This window comes from Pongo abelii, chromosome Y (assembly GCF_028885655.2).
Source record: "Pongo abelii isolate AG06213 chromosome Y, NHGRI_mPonAbe1-v2.0_pri, whole genome shotgun sequence".
In the NCBI taxonomy this organism is placed as follows: Eukaryota; Metazoa; Chordata; class Mammalia; order Primates; family Hominidae; genus Pongo; species Pongo abelii.
This window is the reverse complement of record NC_072009.2, coordinates 9,785,165-9,800,565: the sequence shown is the minus strand read 5'-3', so window position 1 is coordinate 9,800,565 and position 15,401 is coordinate 9,785,165. Positions and strand designations below refer to the sequence as shown.

At 33.1% G+C, this 15,401-nt stretch overlaps 1 pseudogene; it reads right to left on the bottom strand.

Moving 5' to 3' along the window:
* Window positions 1–495: 495 nt before the first annotated feature.
* LOC129053435 (gamma-taxilin-like) overlaps window positions 496–15,401 on the bottom strand; it is a 47,028-nt pseudogene continuing 32,122 nt past the window's right edge.

The window sequence follows — 15,401 nt, the reverse complement described above, 5'->3', positions numbered from 1 at the left end:
AGTCACATCAATTTGGAAAGTCATACAAATATTGTCAAAAAACTGATCTGAATCAAATATGCCATGCTTGTTTCTTAATCCATTGGAGTTTTACTTATCATTTAAATGACTTGACAATATTAAGCAGTTTATATTTTCTTTTATGTATATATTATGTGCTCCAGAGTTTAAATTAGTATTTGATTTCACATTAGGAAACCATTATAAAAAAGTCTCAAATTAAGATAATTTAAGGTAATGAACACATAAACGTACACTTTGAAGGACAAGGCAATGAAAACATGCATTCCAATAAAGGGGGAAAATGAAGCTGATGTGCAACATAGTTGGGGAAATTAGTAAGAAGCTTTCTGTACTACACAGTCCAGTAGTTCTCAAAAAATAGAGATATGGTAGAAAAAGTAGAGGAAATTTTCATTACAAAATCAATAGTTACAACTAAAAGAGAAACATGTACACAAAATGTATCCATCAGTACAATGATAACACTTCATCTTAATCAATGCCTAGAGGAGGTCCTGTGGAGAGGGCCTTTTGATAGCATTTTGCTTCATTCATTCCTTTGGGGTCAGCCTCCAGATGGAATCCTGGGGCTCTTTTACAGGAAGTGTACAGCATATTGGAAGAATCCAGGTCAGCACAAGAATGCATCACAGGCACTGCTAAATCTACATCTGCTACTTTCACAGAGACCAGCCCTTTCAGAACCCCCACTTTCTCACTGAGCTCATTCCTTTCTATTTGAAGAGCCTTGTACAGCTTCTCTAACCACTCCAATTTTATTTGAAAGACCTTATAGTTTTCATCACGAATAGTTTTCTGTAAGAAAAAAAGATAAGATTTATGTAACCTTATTAAATATCATTAGGTTACTATATCCAAAATTGAGTAAATTGAGCCATAATAAAAAAAGTTGCTTTGTTTTCATGTCTTAAACCTCACTGTATGGTGCTATGTTAAATATTTAAAATTATTGTTACGCAATGCAATAAAAATTATCTGTCATTTTCCTTAAAGTAACCAAAATGGACCTTTTGACTTTAAGTATGACCTATGAAGTGTGAAGAAAATCAAGGCTATTAATCAAAAATACCAGCAAAACTTTTCCTATAGAAGCAAAGATAATGTTATAATTGTTAATTTATTTTGTATAAAATAACTCACCAAGGGAATGCACATGTTTTCTGAAAAAATAATTTCAAACTGATAACTGTCAATTTTAATTATCTTAATTAAAATAAGCCATATTATGCTTTTTCTATCATCTAATAAGCTCTGTAGTGAAGAGCTAAAAATACATATAAAGAAGATAAAATCATATCTAACTATTAAGGGAAGATGCTATTTTCATCTACTTGCAGTTTTTCTACCCAAATATAAATAATTTGTTTTAGCCATATTATATCATTACTGAAGTCTCATAGGATGACTGAGTAGAATGCTCATTGTAAAATCTAACAATCAATTCATTATACATTATAATATCTACCATTAAATGATAATTATTGCTATAAATATTATCATTGGTATAATAAAAATAACTTGAGAAAATGTTTAAAAAATGCCAGCAGTAAGAGTTCATTAAAGTTATTTTTACATGGGTTTTTCTTCCTTTCTATCATTTTTGAGAAGAGAATGTTCCAACATTTTCTCATGAAATGTTATAATTAGTCCAATCAAGTTTACAAAATAAAAACTTCAGTAACTGCAAATGGTATGCATCTCAGCTGTATTTACAGCAAACTTGGTAAAATGTACTTAGTTCCCTTTTGGAAATGAATAAATCAAGGTAGAAAAGCAATGGAGATACTAATTCATGCTCTTAGGGGAAAATCTGAGTAAAGCTATCTTTTCTAACATAGAGCAAATGACTCTCAAAGTCACAGTATCTGAACTAGCAATATCAGCCTTGCTTGAATACCTAGAAATGCAAATTCCTGGGCAACGCCAGAATTTAACAAAGCAAAAAACTATGGGGGAACAGGGAAGTCAGTTTAATAATACTGACTTTGTGCAACTTCAACTTTGCTATACAGGAAAGCAAAATCTCGATATGATAAAGTTTTCTTCAACGAAACTCTGAGATAATAACTATGTTGAGGGAAAGAAGTTTATCATATGCAAGAAAATCTAACTCGCTGCAGCAAAGTGTATAAATAGAACTTGTAGTTATTAGGCACACATTCTGAAGGTAAAGACACACTTCCAGAGGTTATTTAATTAAGGCTAAATAATGACTTAGTCTTTGTACTGAAATAAGTAAGTACCCATTATTTAGTCATGTAAAACCTTCTTACCTCTTCAGCCATTTGCAGAAGTGTTTTATTATTATTTTCCCATTTGGTACACAATATTACCATTTCTTTTTCCAGTTTTTAAATTTGCTTTGTCAGCTGTGAAGCAACATAATCAGAAATTTAAATTCTAAGTTTCATACCCTGATCCACCACAGAAATCACTTTACAATGTTCATCCCTTCCTCCATCACTTCACTCTTCTCAACCAGCTGACACCTGTATTGTCTTTATAAGAGTAAGCGGTATCTGTCTTTTGTCAGTAAAGCTTATCTCAGAATCTCCTATGGTAAAAGCACCAGTAACCAAAGCATAAGTTTCACATTAAAAGAAAACAAATTTGTTGCCCTTAATTTCATGGGAATCAGCACATGGTAGCTGAATTCTCTCAATTAAGACTGGTGTGTAGCTCAGCTCAGCTGTGGACAGTAGAGCTGAGATCTCCTGCTCCTGAAGTATATGAAAAAATGTCCAAGAGTTTTCTGGAGAAATGATAAATTAAACTAATCCATCAGATTATTTTATGTACTCTCAGCCCCAAAGTAGCTCAATAATCTGAAAGCAAATCAGTGTAAGAACTAGAGGTAGCATAATTTAGGTAAGTAATCAGGAAACAGATATTAGCATTTCTGAATCCTTAGTTTAACTTATCCTTTCAATTCACAAGATTGCTTTATTTCACATTTTGATAAAGACCAAAATGGTCCAAAAATAAGGGGAGGAAGAACCTATACTACAAGAACTGAATTCCTGGAAACTCAGGATAAACTTTAGGTATATCCTTCAATCGGCTTTGTTCCAAATACAGGTAATGAGCCAGGCAATGTTAAGGAAAATAAAGGTAAGATAGAGCAAATATCCTGTGCTTTGGTTAACAAACAAAACTGTATCACAAGTCAAACTCGTACAAAACCTATGAGAAGAGCTCTGGAAGATCTGTTAGGTGCTGAACTACAGTCACCTTTAAACCCACTATGTAGCATACGCTACAGTCCATCTAACACTTTCACTGTGCCTAACAGTTCCGCTTCCAGTGGAGTCATAGCTGAAAGGATAGGCAGGAATAACTAATTTGTTACTCAATGAATTCTCCAAATTACTAAGTCTAAAAAGTAATGAAGGTAGTAATTTGAGAATTTAACACAACAAAACATTGACTGAAGTATATTAGATGTTTTTGCTCTTTTTATTTTTAACCATGAGAAAAGAAAGACACGGAAAAGTTAAATAACTTGTTCTATGGTCATCTATAGCACAAAAAGATCTAATAATAATCAAGACTAACATATATTGAATGCTTATGAATTTCCCAGACCCAACTACTGTACTATTTCCAATCAGCACATTTTAAAGAAATCTCAATTTAAATAGGGAAATGCCAAGGTAAATGACTCACCCTAAGGAAGTCACAAAGTGCAAGCTAGAGATCTCAGTTTCAGAGTTCATGCTCCAAACCGCAGTGCTATCTGTTTATTTGGGGAGACAGATAATTCTACTCTTTAAAATTGCTATTTTAGCCTGTATTCTGAATTGGAATAACCCAGAACATTTTTCTACATCTAATTTTAAAAACCAGTTTAAATTTTGTATTAATTAAGAATACATCTTGTATACTGTGTGAATACATATATATAGTTTATATATAATATATATAGTTTATATAGATAATTAAATTTTGTATTAATACATCTTGTATATTGTGTGAATATATATATATAAACTATATATATATATATATATATAGTTTAAATTTCAAAGAGTAAATATATTTCAGGTTTAGCTAGGTCCTCAGAAATAAAGCTATTCCTACCAAGACATATTATTAGTTTCCTTGGCTTGGATTTTTAAAATAATTTTATATAAAATTTTTAGTTTACATAAGGCTATGTGAAAGAACTGAGTAATTAAGAGAGGTGACTAAACAAAAATCATCTACAAATAAACTGTCCTTAATGGAAGAATTCTCTTTAATTATAGTAAAAGTCTCAGAATATCATGATAATTAGTATTCTGGGGCAATTTTAGGGAAAAATGCCTGAATAAGCTGGTGAAAGAAAAACAAAAGGATACTATCAGATTAATATAAACTCATATAAGTAGCAATTTTTTTTTTGGTTTTTCTTTCAGAGACAAGGTCTCCCTTTGTCACCTTGGCTGCAGTACAGTGACATGATCATGGATCACTGTAGCCTCGACCTCCTGGCCTTAAACAATCCTTCTACCTTGGCCTCCCAAGTAGCTGGGACTACAACTGCACACCACCACGTATGGCCACTTTTTTTTTTCCCCAGTTTTGTAGCGATATGGTACCCAGGCTGGTCTTGAACTCCTCTTGTCAAGCAATCTTCCTATCTTGGCCTCCCAAAATGCTGGAATTACAGGTGTGAGCCACCACGCCTGGCCACAGTTATGCTTAAAATAACCTCTTACATCAATTACTTCTTACACAATATTCTATTAAAAATATGTAAATACCTTTGCCGTTTCCTGCTTGAAGGCCGTAAAAAGTTCATTGGTTTTTGCCATAGTAGCCTGGAATTCTTCAAACTTATCCATATAAAGGAAAAGCTATAGAAAAAACTGATCAAATATTCAGAGTTTCAGAAATGCAATTTAAAACCCCAAAAGATTTTAAAATAACATAGTAACTTTCAAAAAACTTAATATAATTAAACATTAGGTTTGATAAATTACTGAAAAACAACAGAAACACATATGCAATCCCTGGACTGCAGAATATATGCCTGAAATTTTTATAACCCACTGAAATGCACTGAAACTTCACTGTCTTCATCATCTTTAACTGTAAATGTTAAAATGTAAGGCTGGGCATGGAGGCTTACGCCTGTAATCCCAACACTTCAGGAGGCCAAGTCGGGTGGATCATGAGGTCAGGAGTTGGAGACCAGCCTTGCCAATATGGTGAAACCACATCTCTACTAAAAACACAAAAATAAGCTGGGCACGGTGGCAATTGCCTGTGTCCCAGTTATTTGGGAGACTAAGGCAGGGGAATTGCCTAAACCCAGAAGGCGGAGGTTGCAGAGAGCTGAGATTGCATCACTGCACTCCAGCCTGGGAGACACAGTGAGACACTGTCTCAAAAAACAAAACAAAATAAACAAACAAAAAGTAAAATTACTTATTAGCTCTACTCCATCAGTTGTAATAAAAACTGAAGTACAGTGGTATAGCTGTGAATTTCATATAACTATAATACTTAGGGTATTACCAAGTCTTCTTACATTTGAAAAGCTTTTCTTGTAAAAAGAGCATCCCTTTAGAGTATTTAGCTTAGTTGAGGGTATCTAGTTCTTAGTTTAATATTAAGGCTAACTCTTTCCTTTATGTATGCAGAAAAATAAGCCAGAAGCTGAATAGTTTGATGGGGGAGAAAATTAGTGGGAGTACAGATAAGAAAAAGATAACCTAAAAGAGGTCGAAAAAGCAATTTTCTATTAACGCCATCACATAGACTTTTTATTTTAGGTGGGAGAATAACAGCAGCAAGCCATGCAGAACATTACATTTAGTTACCTTTTTTCATAACCAGGATCACACTGACAATGGAAATGTTCATTGCAAACCCCAATCTCTCTGCAATTTGTTAAATCTTGTTATATTTATTACACTAAGATATCTGCATCCTTGGAATCTACATACCTTGTGCTGACCACAAGCAGTTTCAGGTTCTGTATAGGTCCCCCATGTTTTGAACCATTTCTTGCATGTGCCGACAAACATATATGACCTCCAAAGTAAGTATATTGTATATCAAAGTCTGTCATTGATACTGGTTCTGAATGTGTCCAGTGACAGACAATCTTTCCACAAATGATATCATAAAAATGACAACAGGAAACACATTTTCCAAATTTGGCATTTAGAAAATTCTGTACACAGAAGATTAGCAGACTTAGAAAATTTTCCAAATAACTGTGCACACTGTCTATCCCTATCTCTACATACTCCTTTAAAGCAATAGCTAGTCTTACTATTGCAGTATCCTAAATCAGGAGCTTTCACATCAAGTACACAAAGTGCAGATGTTCCATTGTGATTTTCTGGAAAATCACACATATCTATGCTTTTTCTGAACAACATTTCTGATATCTTTCCTTAGAAAGTGAACATACAGCATCTGTTTCCTTTATCTCAAACAATAAAAGCACACAAAGACTAGAATGGGACACTATGCGGGTCCAGAATGTAAAATGGAAAGAGCCCCAATATTTTTTTAGAAAGCATACACAAACACACACAAAATTTTATGGGGAAATAGGACTATCTGGTCATTTGTAATATTTTAAAATTCCATGTAGCTACCCATAAGACAAAATTCTAAAGGTTTTAGAGAAAATATCTGGGACAGAGGAAAGCCAACATTCAAAATAGCCATCACAACCAGCCATCACAATCAACCTGGAACTAGGGGTACCAAAATGAATAAAAATCATTTATGGTGCCAAAAAAAAATCAAGGCAAATCAGAATGAATTGGTCACCCTAAAAGAAGAGAAAGTTTCCAAGAGGACAAGAATCAAATCCTCTGTTCTGGTCTGTGGCTGGGAACAAGGAGACACAAATTCTGCTATTCTCTGCTGTTAAATTACCTGCTCTTTCAGTTGTGCTTCTTCTTGTTACATTTCTTCATATTTGTGTCTCGATTCTGTTGCTTCTTTTAACAACTAGAAAACAGAAACATTCTGACAGAATACTAACAACAATTATAAACATGGTCAAAATGTCTAACAGATAGGCTTAACCTTCCAGTAATTATCCTAGCAACAATGATAGGTCAACCCAATTATCTCAATTTCTAACTACTTGTATCTCTCATCTGCTCCACTGGTGAACACTTAGGAATGTAGGAATAATTGCTTAAAGAGAAAAAGTAACCTAGAAACATAATAAAGTTTATAATACTCAGGGTTGAAATGTTGTGTTTTACATGAGGAATAACTAGACATCTACAGTTACAGACAGAAAATGCAGCTGAGAATCTTTACATTGTCTAGGTTATTTAGAAAGCCCCTGAACTCTGTAAAGGACCGGAGCAGGTTAAAAGAATATGCAGCAAAGCAATGAAAATAGAGACCTAGTTTCTGGTCACTTTTTTAAAACCACAGGCAAGGAACAGCTAAGGGAAGAAAAGAGATTAGTTAATATTGGAGTTTTTCAGAAACATAGATAATAAAGATGCATAGGAAGCAGCTGTGAAATTCAGTCACTGAATTTCTAAGGTAAAATGTCACAAATTATGTAAATAAGCCTTAAGCCACAAAATACACATATAGATATACATAGATACATACAAAATTTATACTCCAAGTTGAAAGGTGCAATTAAGTTTCTTTAATTGTGTACTGGTATCTGTCAGCTTGCAATGAAGAGACATGCTGTGTGAAATATCTCTCCAAATCCTAGACTCATTCAATATGAGAGGCTTGAATGAAAAAAACACTAAGGAACTAAATATTCATAACATGCTCTACTCAGGGCCTACATTACTTGAACGAAGAAAATGTAATACACCACATTACTAAAATCATTTTTCATTCATAGAATATAGTTTCATTTCTGTGGGGGTAAATGCATATACTCAAATGGGATTTTTTCTGTGTTCTCAATTATGGACAGACAAAATCTGAATACATATTCTAGCAACAATGCTAAAACACAGATAATTTTGTCAGAAAATTATACCAGAATATAATCAAAGTAAACAAATCATTTACCAATTTTTAAATTGCTTATTTAAAAATGAAACGTAACACTAGGTAGAAGTCTCATGTTCAGTAAGTTGGTGTAAAATTTAACTGTCCCTAAATCTCAAGGCCTATCTTGCCTAATGACTGGCACATTCTTTAACTTGGTGACCACTATATAGAAAGCAAAATTATCTTGTTTTTCCACTAATTTAATCTTATCTCCAGTAAATTTCATACGAAAATTTCATCGGAAACAGAAAGCTTAATACACACACACACACACACACACACACACACACACACATATACATACTCGCATATCCCAAATCCAGAAAGTAAGAAACAAAATTGCGTGCCCTGGCACTATGTTAAGTGAGGAGTTTGTTTTAAATGGCTTTGGTTACAATTTTGGCAATCTTTTTTTTTTTTTTTTTTTTTTTCAAGAAGTAGAACTTACAAACTCTCTCTCTCTGATGTCCTTCATCAGCTTCTTTTATCAGCTGTGCTGTTTGTTGAAGTCTGGCATCTACAAACTGTTCTTGTAATTCCTTATGTTTGAATGCTTTATTAATTTGCTACAGGAAAACAGAATTTCTTCCATCACTAACCAAAGAAATAAATACAGTGGGGAGAAAATATAACACAAATTTCTAGAATCCTGCTTACCCTTCTTTTCTGCTGCTACCACTGTAGTTAAGAACACTGACTCCTTCTGTCTCTGTCACTGCAGAATTGTCTACAACATATCATCTTGCAAACTATCCCACACTGGAAAGAGCATAACCCTCTAACTGCTGCCCCATGCCCCACCCTATCAGACGTGGGCTGTCCCCATCACAATACTTCTTGCTTCTGCCCTACACTGGAAAAAAAAAGCTGATATTTTATCAAGAAAAAGATGGATAAGGAGATCAAAATATCAAATTCATTTATTGAATGTAATATATTACATTCAATATAATATAATTATAATTATATTATATAATATTGAATATAATATAATATTGAATATAATATAATTCCTGGACATTTTTTGTTCACAAAATCTTCTGAAATTCCTTAATTGTAGGTAGCCTGATAAAATGAAAAAAATGGTCTGGAGCAAATCCTAGCTTATTGTATGATCCAGGACAATTTCTTCTCCTTGTGAAACACAGTTTCCTTAACTGCAAAGGTTCATGACCATACCTAACTTGCAGAGTTGCTGTCCAAATCTATTCAATAATTAAACTGTGTAAGGTGCTTGATGCCTGGCACATATTAAACATTTGGTAAAATTCTGTTATTATTTAAAAGCTGTATCATTAAGTGCTATCGTACATACAATAGACTCATTAGGAAATCCCTTCACACATGGAGGTTCTATGTGAAGGAAGAAATGCTAGGTGAAAATAATGTACTTAAATTAAGTTTTGAGAAGACTGCAACAGATAATCTGTCTTAATCTGCAACTGATTTTATCATTATTCCATTATTTTCTGATAAAAGAAAAAGATTGTAGTATCTAAACAAGACTTACAAGTAGCACAACTTGAACACATGTACTCTCCCAATCTGCTACTTCTACAGCAAATTTGGAGAGTTTAATACAGTTAAAAAATATAAATCCTAAATAGTAAAATAATAAAAAAATAAAATTAATTATTTTTAATACCATTATTTAAAATAATGGAATTTAAAGGGTTCTTTTAAAAAAAAACTGATGATATTCATAACACACTTTATAACATAAAACAAATTTAATTTTTACAAGTTCACTACATAGGCCTAAAAACTTTCTTTAATAAATACATTCCAAGGAAAAAAAAGGGGGGGAAGCTTATATACTAAAAAGACTTGAGACATATTAAAACAATAAAATGTATAAACCTTATTTTGATCTTGATGTAAACAATCTGAACCGTGACAAGGTATGTGATTACATAGTAATTGTTTAACCTTTTGGTGTAAAAATAGTACAGTGATTATGGCTTAAAAAGAATCTTATTTCATGATGTACGTTCGAATAGTAATAAATAAAATGATATAACATCTTGGATTTGCTTAAAAATAGACGGAAACAAGAGTTGCTAGAAACAAAAGTAAATAATTGCTAAAGCCAAGTGATATATTCTACTATAAGTTTGCAACTTCCATAATAAGTTTGAAATGTTCTTGAAACATAGAGGAAAATGGTTTAAAAGATACTCAAAATCTTAAGAAAAATGTTTTCAAAAGTAGCATGAAAAGGTGTAAATTAAAATAACATTTTGATATGCACAAAATAATATTTACTGTTTCATTAATTTGAAATTGTCACTTTCTATTTCCAATTTTAATCTACTAACTAAGGATTTCAATATATATTTTACTAGATTAAAGCATAATAAAGGAAGGGGATGCATCCTTTGAAAATTGAAATCTTACCCTATGTATTTGACCTCTAAATGTAAAGAAAAAATAAAAACAAATAAGCAGGTTATCACCTATTTGTTTTTTGTGTAGACATCATACAACTTCCACATCAATTTATAAAATAACTCCAATGACCAGGTTCAACAACTATGAGTCCTCCACAAACTTTTTACTTCAATGATTACACAAACAATATGACTTGGTGATGGGTAATTAGTAGGTTCCTTATTCTCACAAATAACACAATTCTCCTGTTTCTATTGTTCAGATTGTCACAGAAATCTGAGATACAGACTATTTAGGGACCAAATCTGTATTACTAGGCTGCATAAGAGAAAAATATCTGTATGCTATAATGACAATCTTGTAGCATCATATGGGAGACAAGTGGTACACATCTCCTAGAAATCCCTTTACTTATCTTACTCCACTGACACTTGGGCCAAGTGATGCTCCAATTTAGTCATTCTGTTTACAGGTTTCTACTCTTTTCCTAATAAACATGTAATTTCCACTGTGCATACACAGAAGTTCTAAAATACTGTCCTGTGAAAGAGTTTTTACTTTACAGTAGGGTGTAGCTTTTGCTACTGGTGACCAGCTCTCAATAAACAAACCAAATGCCATTTACCTCTTCCCTCAGTGCATATTGGTCAGTGAGCTTCTTTAGCTTTTCTCCCATTTCCACGTTCTCCTGCTGCAGTTTGGCATTGTGTATTTCATGCTGTTCCAGCTGGGCTTGAATTTCAGTTAAAGTAATTTGGAAATGTGCAGTTACTTCTTTAAGACCTTCTTCCTCCTCTTTTTTCTGCTGCATATGTTCTTCCTTATTATCCAAAATAATGTATGTTAAAAGTATAGACCTACAGATAAAGCTCTCAAAAAAGAAGCTACTGCAATTTGAGTTCATTTATTGCTCCCATGAGGTGTTGCTTTTAAACTATAATTCCTCCCCATTATTTATGACCAGAAATCTCTCATTTACAAGCAAGCAGCTTTTTCTAAGTAGATAATTAGAGAAAAGCAAATGCCCTATTATAAAATAAGTATTATCTGCTGATCCAGATATTCACTGTACTATAATTAAATATAAGTAAGGTGCTGCTCCACACAGTTAGTTTCTTCCACATTATTTTCCCAAAAGTCATCCTCACTGGTTAGGCAGTATACCATCCTACATCAGCTTGAAGATTTTACAGCCTACTTTCTGAGTTACACTTTCAATTTTATAAGAAGGAAGGGACAAACTAAATCATTATCTTACAAAGTTTACTTTCAAAGTCTTACTAGGATACAAGTGTCAAAAGACCTCTACCTAAACAGTTATCAGTACAGTCTAAATATTGACAGTGCTATCTAATTTTATTATATTTAAATCCAAGATTTCAAAAGCAAGAAAAATAAATACAAACCTTACAAGTAAGAAACTATTTCACAAGCTGTCCTATGTTCTTGAGAGTTTACTGTGATGAGAGTGATCCAGCACCATCAAAATAATACTCCAACCATACACCCCCCTAGCAATACCACAAAGTCAGACAAGTTCCTCTGATGGATTGCACATTTTTTCCAGGATCTCTGCTTTTTACTTCCATTATTGAGACAAGCTGTCATACTTAATCCCTCTTCTCTTATAATCAGCCTAGCTGTAAGTAATATTCTAAAGTATTTAGCAACCAAATAGCCAACGATGCCAGAATGTAATTTAGCAATCTATCCTATTAACTTTTATAGTAGAGCTCTACAATGTGTTTTTCTTTCTCAAACTCACACTAACTATGGCTACCGGTTTCTTCATTTCAGCTAAGATTTTCACTCATTACCAAAAAAGGACATGGTAACCAACTACACCAAAGGCCAACAAAAATATCTGGCAACTTTGAGCTTTTTAAGCAGGAGAGCTGTGAACATAAAAACCAATCTCATCTAGATTCCCTGTGATCAAGTATACAGTAGACTAAGGTAGAGCTTATCCTTGAATCTGAAACCAAAATTTACATAGAGCGAGTCTTAAATTTAGAGTTACCTAACAGGCAGCATCAGCTCAAGCAAAACAAAAACCAAGGTTTCTGTGTTAAGATGTCTACAAAGTCCTCTGCTTAGGAATCTGATCTACCAGCACAAGTGTAACTGAGCCAGTTAACCAGCAGCCATTATAGCAACTAATTCCCATTAAAAGACATAGAGCAAGAATGTATTTCAAGTAGATACAAGGCGATTATAAAAGCAGCCTAAGTAGTTCCTGAAATACAGTAAAATAAACCAACTAACCTTTAATGTCTTATTTTGACACTGAAGTTCCCTACAAAGAGACTCTAGCTTGCTTCTTGCCAAGATGGTCTTGCTGTGTTCACTCTGCAAGTGAACTTTCTCTTTCACAATCTGAGCTTGCTTATTCTGCAGAATCTTCATTTGCCTCTGAACATTTCTGCTTTCCTCCAGCTAAAATTAATAACCACTTTACATTTAGGAAGTATAGTAATCTGAGTTACAGCTCTAAGAACTGCAATTACAGCCGTGGAACATTTTATGTTCCCCTCTTTCCTAGTGAGAGGAAAGTATGTAAATAATTTTGTGCAGCAAGAAAAGCAATCTTAATTTCCATTTTTTATTAATAGGAAAAACTAACCTTTTAATTAAAATCTCATTTCAGAATAAAATGATAGTTTTCCTATTCTACAAGAGCTACTTTATTGAAACAGCTACCAAAATTAGAACACAATAAGCAGTGCTCAAGATTCATCAGTCAAGTCAGTTTCAGATTTATAATAAATGACTCCAAATTATACTACTAGATAACATAGTGGTCATCCTGATTCTTGAGTAAAGCTTTTATGAAAAATAAAACATTGACAAGGCAAACATTTCAAGACAGAATGAAATATCAAAAAACCTATCAAACATCCTTGCAGGCAATATTCTTATAGCTATTAAAAACACCTTTATTGGCAAGGGATGGTGGCTCATAACTGTAATCTCACTTAACACTCTGGGAAGTTGAGGTGGGAGGATTACTTGAGCCCTGGAGTTCACGACTAGCCTGGGCAAAATACCAAAACTCCATTTCTACAAAAAATTTTTTTTAATTAGCCATGCATACTTGTGCAGGCCTGTAGTGCCAGGTACTCAGGAGGCTGATACAGGAGAATTGTTTGAGGCTAGGAGTTCAAGACTGTAGTGAACTGTGACTGAACCATGGCATACCAGCCTGAGTGACAGTGCAAGACTCTGACTAAAATAAATGAAATAAATAAATAAATAATGCAGTATTTCAGTCACTTCCACCCCTACCATGGCCAATTTTACAAAGTGCGTTTTCAGATCTACCAAATCCGAATCTTCAATTTGACAATCTTTGTGTGATTTCTATGTGTTTGAGGACCACCCTAGATGACCATGCTACAGTATGCAATCAATTTGCTCTTTCTTCCCTAACCCTTTCATGACTGACAGCTAGGAAATAAATCTCCTAACCTTCTAGTACACTGCTTTTTCTACCAGAAATTCAATTCTTTTGTCAATCTTTCTTTTATCTTCTTTGTCGCTGTCTTCTTTTTCTGGCATTTCTCACATGATTTTCCTCAGGCTAATGTAACATTTGAGAATGGCTTCCATATCCAATGGAAGCATTCCTTTCCTGAACATAGCAAGCGACAATTTTATTTTCTGCTGTCTTTGCTTTTGGACAGTTCTAAGCTATTTGCATTTATGCTCAGGGATTCCTGCTTCTCAAAATATCAGAAGGTGCCAGGCTGCTGCTAAGTACGTGGCACCTGAAGATGCCCGCTACGTGTAACTATGGACCACATGAGAGAATAGTAACTATTATTGTTACAGCTTTATTCTTGGAGTTGATTATTAACTAAATATTTGTTTTGTGCATTTACAATATGGAGTTGCTGCTTTAACATTATTTGAAAATGTACAAAAAAAAAAAGTCAGTGATAATTCCCATAAATGTTTCATGAAACAGAATTTTAGCATTTACATTAATTATAAAAATTTCCCATGATTCTTCAGAAAGTTCTGTATCTTTTTCATTATTTGCTTTACAAAGTCTAGTAGGGTTTCCCTGTTGAGAATGTTTCCATAGTCTCCAAAAAAAGAATTTTGTTTCAAATCATATAGTTCAAAACAAGCTCTTCTATAGAAGAGGTGAATTTCCCTGGAAGATGGAAAAAGGAACAATGCTTGGCATATAGTAGATATTAAATAAATATTTCCTGAGCCATAGTACAATTTTACTAAACAATTTTATCTAACTCACAATTTTAATCAAGAATGGTTAGAGCTTGAATCTGCAGAATTCCTTTGGGAAATTTTAAATACAGAAACCACTTCCTCCCAATTGTCAGGCATCTTCAGCATACAAAAAAAAAAAAACCAAAAACTGCTCATGTAGAATACTAAGTTTTAGGAAATTTATTTCACATTTAAAAAAGTATTATAATGTTCTATACATCATTTCATAAGATGAAGTCACATACACCAATCATAAGTACTAAAGAAAGGAGATTGTTTTCAATTTTGGGATAAAATATCATTTTAAATTTAAAGTTACATCAAAATAATATTTAAAAATCTTATCAAGCACACATATATTTTATTTTCTGTGGTCCTTGCTCCATTAAATAAATACTCACAAGATCAGCATATTTCTTACAGAGAGCTGCTAGCTTCTCCTCTGGAGTCGAAAGAGTGTTTAGGGCTTGATCAATAACAAAACTTCTTTTCCTGATGATTAATAAGATTTAAAAAAGTACCAGAAGGAGGCTGAAATCAATCCAATCTGTAAATTTTATGTAAACTTCTATGTTAAGACATTCAGAGTAAAATGATACAGCTCTAATTAAAAACAGATTTACCTATTAAATTCAGGAAACTTTTGAAAATTTAGTAGGTACTTCCTCTAGCTGTACAAATTTCTTCAATTATCAAGCACGACTACTAGCTATTTAGCCCTTAAATGTAGTGCAAGATAATTACTGCAAGTTTAAGAACTA